This window comes from Triticum dicoccoides, chromosome 2B (assembly GCF_002162155.2).
Source record: "Triticum dicoccoides isolate Atlit2015 ecotype Zavitan chromosome 2B, WEW_v2.0, whole genome shotgun sequence".
Lineage (NCBI taxonomy): Eukaryota > Viridiplantae > Streptophyta > Magnoliopsida > Poales > Poaceae > Triticum > Triticum dicoccoides.
The window spans coordinates 515,631,354-515,641,175 of NC_041383.1; positions in this window are offsets into that span (position 1 = coordinate 515,631,354).

Below are 9,822 nucleotides of genomic sequence, written 5' to 3' on the forward strand. Positions count from 1 at the left end.
AAAGTACATTAAGGTCTGGCGTTACTGGTAACGCATTACATAAAGTGTCATCATGACCATAAAGACTACTTAATTACAGACCGTTTGGATTCAGAGTAGATCTTGAACTCCTGGTGGTCGAGTGAGTCTTCTTGGTCGAGTGTCTTCAGGTTCGTCGAGTGTCTTCTAGTCCGTCGAGTGGAGTTCCTCTTGGTCGACTGGAAGACGGCTTCTTCTAAAAGATGTCCTTGGGGAGGGTACCTTGGACAGGTTCATGACCCTACCCTAGGTACATGACTTCATCAGTAGCCCCCGAATGGATCGAGGTTTGAGTGAGGAAGGAGTTGGCAATCTTCCGACCTGCTTTCTGGTGCTGTAAAGGTGTTTTGCTCTAGATCAATGACTTTCAAGTGAGGGTGTCAACTTTCGTTCAGTCGCCTTGATCCATTCTTTATATCTGTCGAGTGAACTTTATGAACTTGGGGATTTCCGAGCGACGGATCGCAGGAGATCTTCCGTCTGATAAGTTGCCCTGTTGTTAGCGGATTTAGTGGGATCCGAATTTTGGGAAGCGCGCGAAGCGGAGAAGACCGCAGTACTCGGATGGGATAAGGCAGGGACGCCTCGATTCTCGTGCCGCCTTTTACGCCATGTATCGCCTGCGCGACTGTTTCAGGATTTGACAGGATCGCCTGGGCCTACCTGTCGGCCACTCGAAAGTGACCCCATATAAGGAACCTGGCGGAGGTTTTTTGAACAGTGCCTCCTCATTTTCCCCTCCCTCATCTCCAGATTCATCCGCTACGCCCACCAACTGCCCAGCGCCGCTGCTCCGTTCTAGCCTCGTCGGCGACAATGGTGAAAGAGAAGACGGCGGCTTTGGAGCGGGCGAAGAAGGCGACGGCGAAGGTGAAGGGGAGAGCGACCAGTCGAGGGGAACCTCGTCGCGGTCCCGTTTGCCGCAAGGTTGGATCCAGGGTGATTGGATCCGCTCGACCATCACCCAAAAGGATCTCGACGACCTGGCCAACGAAGGCCTGATTGCACACGGGGCGGCGAGGCTCCCGGGGACGGAGTGGTAGCCATAGCCTCAGGAGGGTGAGTGTGTCCTCTTGGCGACTCATGTAGATTGTGGGTTCTCTCTGTCGTTGCATCCTTTCTTTTGAGGGTTTCTGAATTTCTTCGGGGCTCAGCTCCACCACTTTACACCCAATTCCATTGCCTATCTCGCCGCTTTTGTATCTTTGTGTGAAAACTTCTTGGGTTGTCGGCCGCACTGGGGCCTCTTCAAACACATATTCACTTGTCATTCTCAGACGGTGAAAAAGGCCAGCCCCAATGACGAGAGAACTCAGGTAATCCAGATGTGTGGGGGTCTCGGGGTCCAGATGAGGAGGAAGAGCGCTTTCCCAGCTATGGCCCTTCCCGAGTCAGTCAGAGGGTGGCAGTCGACCTGGTTCTACTGCCAAGACCAGCCGACGCCAGGGCAGTCGAGTGGGCTCCCTCCCTTCTCTATGAGTCGAGTGAACAAGCCATCCTCTCTGAAAGTAGTTCCAGAGGAGAAGGCTCAGGTTAAAATGTTGATGGAGCGTGTAGTCCAGCTCATTCGCGACGGGGTGACTGGCATGGATCTTCTGGAGGTTTTCCTTCGGCGGCGCATCCAACCGCTCCAGTACCGAGGCCACCCGATGTGGTTGTACTCTGGTACTGAAGACACCACTCGGGTCCACCCAGAGGAGGTCGACGATGCCACACTGGAGAGGTGGATGACTGCCATTACAGGGAACAAGGACAACCCTCGTGGAGCCAGGAGGATCCCGCCACTCGATCAATCTTATGAGGCGGACAAGGTATGACCACTTTTCTCCGATTGCTCCGTCCGTTCTGTTTCATCGCAGGTCAGTCGATTGACTTTTGTCTTGCTTGTTGTCTTTCAGGAAACCACTGAGTTGTATTCGATACCCAACGGGGCGCAAGCATAGGCCGAAGAGGAGGAAGGAAGTGGAGGCGAATGTCAAGAGGAGTGGGAATCGGATGCCGATGAGGGTGATGAAGATGCAGGCTCCGATGAGGAGGAAGAGGAGGAGAAAGTTGTGCCTCCTCGTTCAGAAAGAAGGTCCAAGCTCGCCCACGACCCTGTGGTCGAACGCGGCAAGGGAGTCGTGCCTGCTGGGCAGTCGACAAAACGCCCTCAGACGACTTCACCGGCGCCGACTGAGAAGGCGTCGAAGCAACCCCGAGCGGCCCCGTCAAAACCGGCGAAGGCCCTGCCGAAGATGAGGATGGAGATTCCGGCTGTTTCTGGTAACAGCATAATTCGTGTTTTTTCCTTTTAACACGGATACATTCTTGGTCGACTCGATCGCTGACCGGCTGATTTTTGAAATCGCAGTGCTGCTACTTCTGAAACCTCAGCCAGGCATGAAGATCAAGAAATGGAAGATGCTGCTACTTCTCATCCTGGTATGATCTGTGCAGTTTCGCTTTCGGTCGATTGGATCTTTATTTTTGACTTTGAACTTCTTATACAGCTCCACCTAGCGTTATCATCGAACTCCCTGACGATGATGATGAAGCGCCACTGAGGCAGAGGAGGAGCAGGAAGGCGACTGTTGGCAAGGCTGCTCAGGTTGCGTCAGCACCTGAACCACTGATTCCGGAGGGGAGCAATGTTGCTCGGGCTACCGTGTCCTTTGCGGAGCTGTTGACGGTTGCCCGCCCTTCATCGTCGAGTGCTGATCCACCTTCTCTCTTCTCTACGTACCATGTCCCGGAGGACCAAGCGAGCGCTGCCAAAGAAGCCATTCGTCAAGCAGGGATCATGATGGAGCAGGTGAAAGCGATCCGAACCGCCAGCCAAGCAGCTTATGACGCGAGTTCAGCTCTTCAGAGCAATGTCCAGGTTAGTAGCTGGTCGACTGAAAATCTTAATGTTTGTCATGCACCCACTGGGTGTGCAATTAGAATGTCGGGATGAGTGGGGGCACGCTGAGTGCACCCACTGGGTGTAGTCCCCGGGACTATGGTGGACTACTGGCAGTCGACTGTAGTCTTTGTGTCTTGAGATTCCTTACTTTTACTTGTTTCACTCGAGCTAGTCAAGTGGAATCATGGAACCGGTGGGGGCACGCTGAGTGCACCCACTGGGTGTAGTCCCCGAGACCATGGTCGATTGCTGGCAGTCGGCTATGGTCTGAATAATTCTTCCCTTTTTTAACTGCTGACAGTTAACTGCTTCCGGTCGACTGATCGACTCTAAGTCTAGCTGATAGAACTAGTGGGGGCACGCTGAGTGCACCCACTGGGTGTAGTCCCCGAGACTACAGTTGAATGTTTAGATTCAGTTGTGGTCTTAGAAATACTACGATTTTTCTTTTGGTCACTCGGAAGTGATCTGTCTTTGATGTCTGTCGACTGAACTTTCGCAGAAATCTTGTGACCTTGTTTCTCGTTATACCGAGTTGGAGAACAAGCATATCCAGCTTGAACTTGACCTGAAGCTTATCCAAGATAACTTCACGAAGTCGAAGGAGGAGGCAAAAGGTATGTTTGGTGAGAATCTTGACGACTGTCCTTGCTTCTTGCCTGTCTCCGAGTCTGATCCTATTGTGATTTTTGCAGAAAAACTGAAGGATGCTCTAAAGAAGAAGGACCTTAACCTCGCCGAGGCGCAGAAAGTGGCTTCGTACAAGACAAAACTTGCAGAAGAGAAGTTGGCTTCTGTCAGCAAACTTGAAGAGGAAAACACTAATCTGAAAGCTGCTCTCGACGTGGCCAACCAGGAAGTCACTTGACTGAAGAATGCCAATATGGTCCTGAGCGACAAAGCTGGCGAACTGGCGGGAAAGAAGAATGACTTGGAGGTTTATCTGGGAGGACTCGCCAAGAAGCTATTCCTCATGCTCGAAGGTAACCCCTTATATCCGATTGGTAATTACTGACTTGCTGTAGGGATATTAGCTTATCCTTGAATAGTGTCCACAGAATTCTGCCAAAACTTTGAAGAGGAGACTAGTCGAGTGGAGACTGGCTTGGATCCCATCAACTCTCCGGTGAAAGATGAAACCGCTATGAACGTGCTCTGCCTCGAGTCCCGAGTTGCTGAAGTGGTCGGTTACCTTGCGAGATTGAAGGCTGCAACGTCGCGCATCGACACATCACTCTGGCCAGAAGAAACGCTTCATAACGACCTTGAGTCACTGATGACTCGACTGAACGAAGTTCCAAGTCGAGTGCAAGAATGGAAGAAGTCTTCTGCCAGGTGCGGTGCTGACGTCGCTCTGTCCTTAGTCCGCGTTCACTGCAAGGAAGCGAGAGAAGACAAGCTGGTGTCTCTCAAGGTGGCCAACACTAGGAAGCATGACTTTTGTTCTTTCATGGAGATCTTCATCGCTGCTGCCACTCGGATTGCAGATGGGATCGACCTGGACGAGTTTGTTGCGCCTTCCAGCCCTCCGCAGGAGGGGTAAAAAACTACTATGCTCGCTGATTTGAATTTGCCTCGGAATGCCGAGTGATTTTTGTAACCGATAAACTTTAACAGGCTGGATGCCTGAGCACTTCTAGGTCCGTAGGACGTTATCCGAACTTGATTTGCCGTTGAAATACATTTGCTTCTTTCGAACAACCATCTTCTTTGGGTTGGAATATATGATAGTATCTGTAATGCTATTTTGCAGGTAGGAGTGAAGCACAAATTGCAATCGATTTGTGCTCGTCATGTTTGGGCGAGTGCTGGGCTGCAAACAAGCCTCCGAGTGGGAAACTTGTTCTCCACTCGACCTGATTTAGAAACTTAGGCGGGCACTGGGCTGCAGCTAAGCCCCCGAGTGGGAGGTTTGCTCTCCACTCGGTAGGATTTTAGAAACTTAGGCGAGCACTGGGCTGCAGCTAAGCCCCCGAGTGGGAGGTTTGCTCTCCACTCGGTAGGATTTTAGAAACTTAGGCGAGCACTGGGTTGCAGCTAAGCCCCCGAGTGGGAGGTTTGCTCTCCACTCGGTAGGATTTTAGAAACTTAGGCGAGCACTGGGCTGCAGCTAAGCCCCCGAGTGGGAGGTTTGCTCTCCACTCAGAAGGATTTTTAAAAACTTAGGTGAGCACTGGGCTGCAGCTAAGCCCCCGAGTGGGAGGTTTACTCTCCACTCGGTAGGATTTTAGAAACTTAGGCGAGCACTGGGCTGCAGCTAAGCCCCCGAGTGGGAGGTTTGTTCTCCACTCGGTAGGATTTTAGAAACTTGGGCGAGCACTGGGCTGCAGCTAAGCCCCCGAGTGGGAGGTTTGCTCTCCACTCGGTAGGATTTTAGAAACTTAGGCGAGCACTGGGCTGCAGCTAAGCCCCCGAGTGGGAGGTTTGCTCTCCACTCGGTAGGATTTTCGTGGCACGGCTTTGGAGGAGAAGATAGTAGTCGACCTGCGCTTCATCCTCCTTGCGGAACGCACGTTGTGTTTGTGACGTAGCTCAGAAGGAGGGAGCAGGGGTCGACCTGCGCCTCGTCCTCCTTGCGAAGCGTACGATGTCTTTTATTCTTAGGCGAACACTAGGTTGCAGCTAAGCCTCCGAGTGGAAGACTGGCTTATCACTCGGTAGGATTTTCAAAAACTTAGGCGAGCACTTGGCTGCAACTAAGCCTCTAAGTGGAAGGCTGGCTTACCACTTGGTAGGATTTTTGAAAACTTAGGCGAGCACTGGGCTGCAGCTAAGCCCCCAAGTGGAAGGCTGGCTTACCACTCGGTAGGATTTTGTTTACTTAGGCGGGTGCTTGGACTGCAGCTAAGCCTCCGAGTGGAAGGCAGGCTTACCACTCGGTAGGATTTTGTTTAACTTAGGTGAAACGGATTCGCAGCTAAGCCTCCGAGTGGAAGGCTGGCTTACCACTCGGTAGGATTTTTTACAAGCTTAGGCGAAACGGGTTCGCAGCTAAGCCACCCACTGGGGGACGGATTTATGAGAACAAAGCAATAACAATTACTAAGAAAATTATGAAACTCTTGTCTTTGATGAATACACTACAGGAGTACTTTTATTACAACTCATCCGAGTGAAAAACTTAAGTATAAAAGGGGCGGAGCAGCTCCGCGTTCCATGCTCGGGGCTCGTCAATCTGGTGCTAGACATTGTAAAGGCGGTATGCTCCATTGTGGAGAACCTTGGTGACGATGAAGGGACCTTCCCAAGTAGGAGCGAGCTTGTGTGGTTTCTGCTGATCCACTCGGAGAACTAAATCTCCCTCCTGGAAAGCTCGACTCTTCACGTTTCTGGCATGGAAGCGACGCAAGTCCTGCTGGTAAATGGTCGATCGGATCAAGGCCATCTCTCTTTCTTCTTCTAGAAGGTCGACCGCGTCCTGTCGGGCTTGCTCTGCTTCAGCTTCGGTGTAGAGTTCGACTCGGCGTGCATTGTGAAGCAGGTCACTCGGCAAGACTGCTTCTGCTCCGTAGACCAAGAAGAACGGAGTCCTCCCAGTCGACCGGTTTGGCGTGGTCCTTAATCCCCAAAGCACCGACGGAAGTTCGTCGACCCATGCACCAGCTGCGTGCTTGAGGTCACGCATCAGTCGGGGTTTCAACCCTTTGAGAATTAAGCCATTTGCTCGTTCTGCTTGTCCATTCGACTAGGGGTGAGCGACTGAAGCATAGTTGACTCGTGTACCCTGAGATGTGCAGAAGGCTCTGAACTCTTCGGAGTCGAAGTTTGACCCATTGTCTGTGATGATGCTGTGTGGAACTCCATATCTGAATATCAACTCCCTGATGAAGCTGACGGTGGTGCCGGCATCCAGATTCTTGATGGGTTTAGCCTCAATCCACTTGGTGAACTTGTCGACTGCTACCAATACATGGGTGTAGCCGCTTCTGCCTGTTCTCAGTGGTCCAACCATATCCAACCCCCATACAGCGAAAGGCCAGACGAGTGGAATAGTCTTCAAGGCTGAGGCGGGTTTGTGCGACATATTGGAGTAGAATTGACATCCTTCACACTTGTCGACTATCTCTTTCGCCATCTCATTTGCTCCGGGCCAGTAAAAACCCGTTCGGTATGCTTTAGCCACGATGGTCCAAGAGGACGCATGATGGCCAAGGTCCCCAAGTGGATGTCGTTGAGAATCATTCGACCTTCTTCCGGTGTTATGCATTTCTGGCTGACTCCAGTCGCACTTTCTCTGTACAACTGTCCTCTCATGACGGTAAAGGCTTTGGATCGGCGGATGATCTCTCGAGCCTCTTCTTCATTCTCGGGGAGATCTTTCCTCAGAATATAGGTGATATAGGGCACTGTCCAGTCGGGAGTGATGACCAGAACTTCCATGATTAAGTCGACCACAGCTGGGACCTCGACTTCAGTCGGATCTATGGCGCTTTTTGGCTGCGGGGCTTCCTTAGTGAAAGGATCTTCTTGAACTGACGGTGTGTGAACATGCTCCAAAAACACGCCACTCGGAATGGCCTCTCTCTTGGAACCTATCTTCACCAAGTCATCGGCTGCTTGATTTTTCAGTCGGGGGACGTGATGGAGCTCTAATCCCTCAAATTTCTTGTCGAGCTTTCTGACTGCATTGCAGTAACTAGTCATGGCTGGGCTTCTGACGTACCACTCCTTCATCACTTGGTTGACCACCAAGTCCGAGTCGCCGTAGACCATGAGGCGACGAACGCCGAGTGAAATGGCCATACGCAACCCGTACAAGAGTGCTTCGTATTCTGCTTCATTGTTGGAGGAATCAAAGTGAATCTGGAGTACATATCTGAGCTTGTCTCCTCGGGGGGAAACCAAGACTACCCCGGCACCGGAACCATTCAGCATGGAGCCATCGAAGAACATAGTCCAGTGCTCCGAGTGAACTTGAGTCGGCAACTGCTGTTCAGTCCACTCGGCAAGGAAATCTGCTATTGCTTTGGACTTGATAGCTTTCTTTGCCTCAAATCTGATATCTAGGGGAAGAAGTTCAATCGCCTATTTTGCCACTCGACCAGTTGCGTCTCTGTTGTGTAGAATCTCTGATAGGGGGCGTCGGTGACGACTGTGATGATATGGTCAGAGAAGTAGTGAGCAACTTTCTTCGTGGTCATATAAATCCCATATACAAGCTTCTGATAATGAGGGTATCGTTGCTTGGATGGGGTCAGGACTTCAGAAATGTAGTATACTGGGCGCTGAACTTTGAAGGCTTTCCCTTCTTCTTCCCGCTCGACCGTAAGTACAGTACTGACAACTTGTCCTATGGCTGCAATGTAAAGCAGCAAAGGCTCTTTGCTGATCGGGGCAGCAAGCACCGGCTGGGTGTGTCGGTGTACTAGAGTAGGGGTACCCTAGTATCCCGAACTTGTGCACGGGCAGTTGCAGCACCCCGCGGCAAGGCTTGCCGGGTGACCGCCAAGGTCCTTCGTGGTTCTTTTTGGAGCCATTCAAGAACAAAGTATTCAAGTCAAGGAGACAAGGCCCCGGCAAGAGGAGCTTGCCGGGAAGACCAACCAAGGCCCGGTGAGCGACAAGCTTCCGGGCGCGGCAAGACAACGGCCACGGCAAGGCGCTTGCCGCGGCAGGCAACCACTCTGTAACCGCGCTCCAGCACATCCACCAACGTGTCGCCCTGGGGGCCTTTCCAGGCGCGTGTGGCGAGAGGCTGTGCAGCCAGCGGTGCGCGGTGGCATGCCACGCTGACAAGATTGCCATCATGGCGAGCGGTGGCGTCCCTGACGGTCCTTTTTTGCACTGTTTGGGCGACGCAGACGGGCATTTAATGCCTTTGTCCCCTGCCGTCAGGGTTAGGTAGGATACACTGTTCGGGTAGCTGTGCCAACCACCCCTCGTTTTCCATTTTTACCCTTGTCTACGTTGCCACCTGTCGGTAACCCCTTGTGCGTATAAAAGGAGGCCCATGCACAACATGGAGGGGGGGTTCGGTTCGAGGCTAGAAAACACTCATGCTCGGTCTCGTTAGCAGCTCGAGTGTACTGCAGCACTCAGCACTCCCGAGCAAGAACTCAATACAATCAAACAAGCAGCAGTAGGAGTATTATCTCTCCGGAGAGCTCCGAAGCTGGGTAAACTGCTCGTGTGCTTCGCCTCGATCCGCTCTTCGTGCGATCTCCGCCCCCCGCCGAACCGAAAGGGGCCTGGTCCGCCGGTCCCCATAGGTGTTCGTGGATCAGCTTCCCCGACATCTTTGGCACGCCAGGTAGGGGGCGTCGAGGTTGTGTGAACCCGATCCGGCGTTCACACGAGCTAGATCTTCATTTTCTTCATCGACATGCCACCGAAGAAGAAGACTTCGGCGGCAGCTGTTCCGTCCACATCGATCACACCACCACCAGAGAAAATGAGTGGTGGGGAAGACACCGGCGGAAGAACTGACATTGACGAGGGAGCTCACGATGCTGCCAGGTCCAAGGACAAGGCTGCGCAGACCTCGGTGTCCGTACATGTTCCGCGCCCATCTCAGGAGGCGCAGGACCGACAGCGTCATGGTACTCGCAGTACCATATGTTTGTTGGGCCAAGATCAAGCTGGTGGATCTCGGGGTGCTCAAGACCAGCATGCATGCCAACATGCTGGCACGAGCGAGGCACGGTCGCCTGGACGGGATACTACTCCTTCTAACATAGTTAGAAGTCCGAGCATATCCCGCTCCTCGCACCGTTCGCCACTGCCTCCCACCACTCCAGCAGAAGCTTTGGCGCGAGCTCAACTGCTCCTGGATTACCCTCCAACGGAAGACAAGATTGACGGATGGAGGGCCACCATTCAGAGTCTCATCGGCTTCGCCAACGGCGACACTCCGCAGCAGCCGAGTGCATCGCTGCCGCGGCAGGACCGCCAGGCACGAGCCGGTGGCGACGAAACCG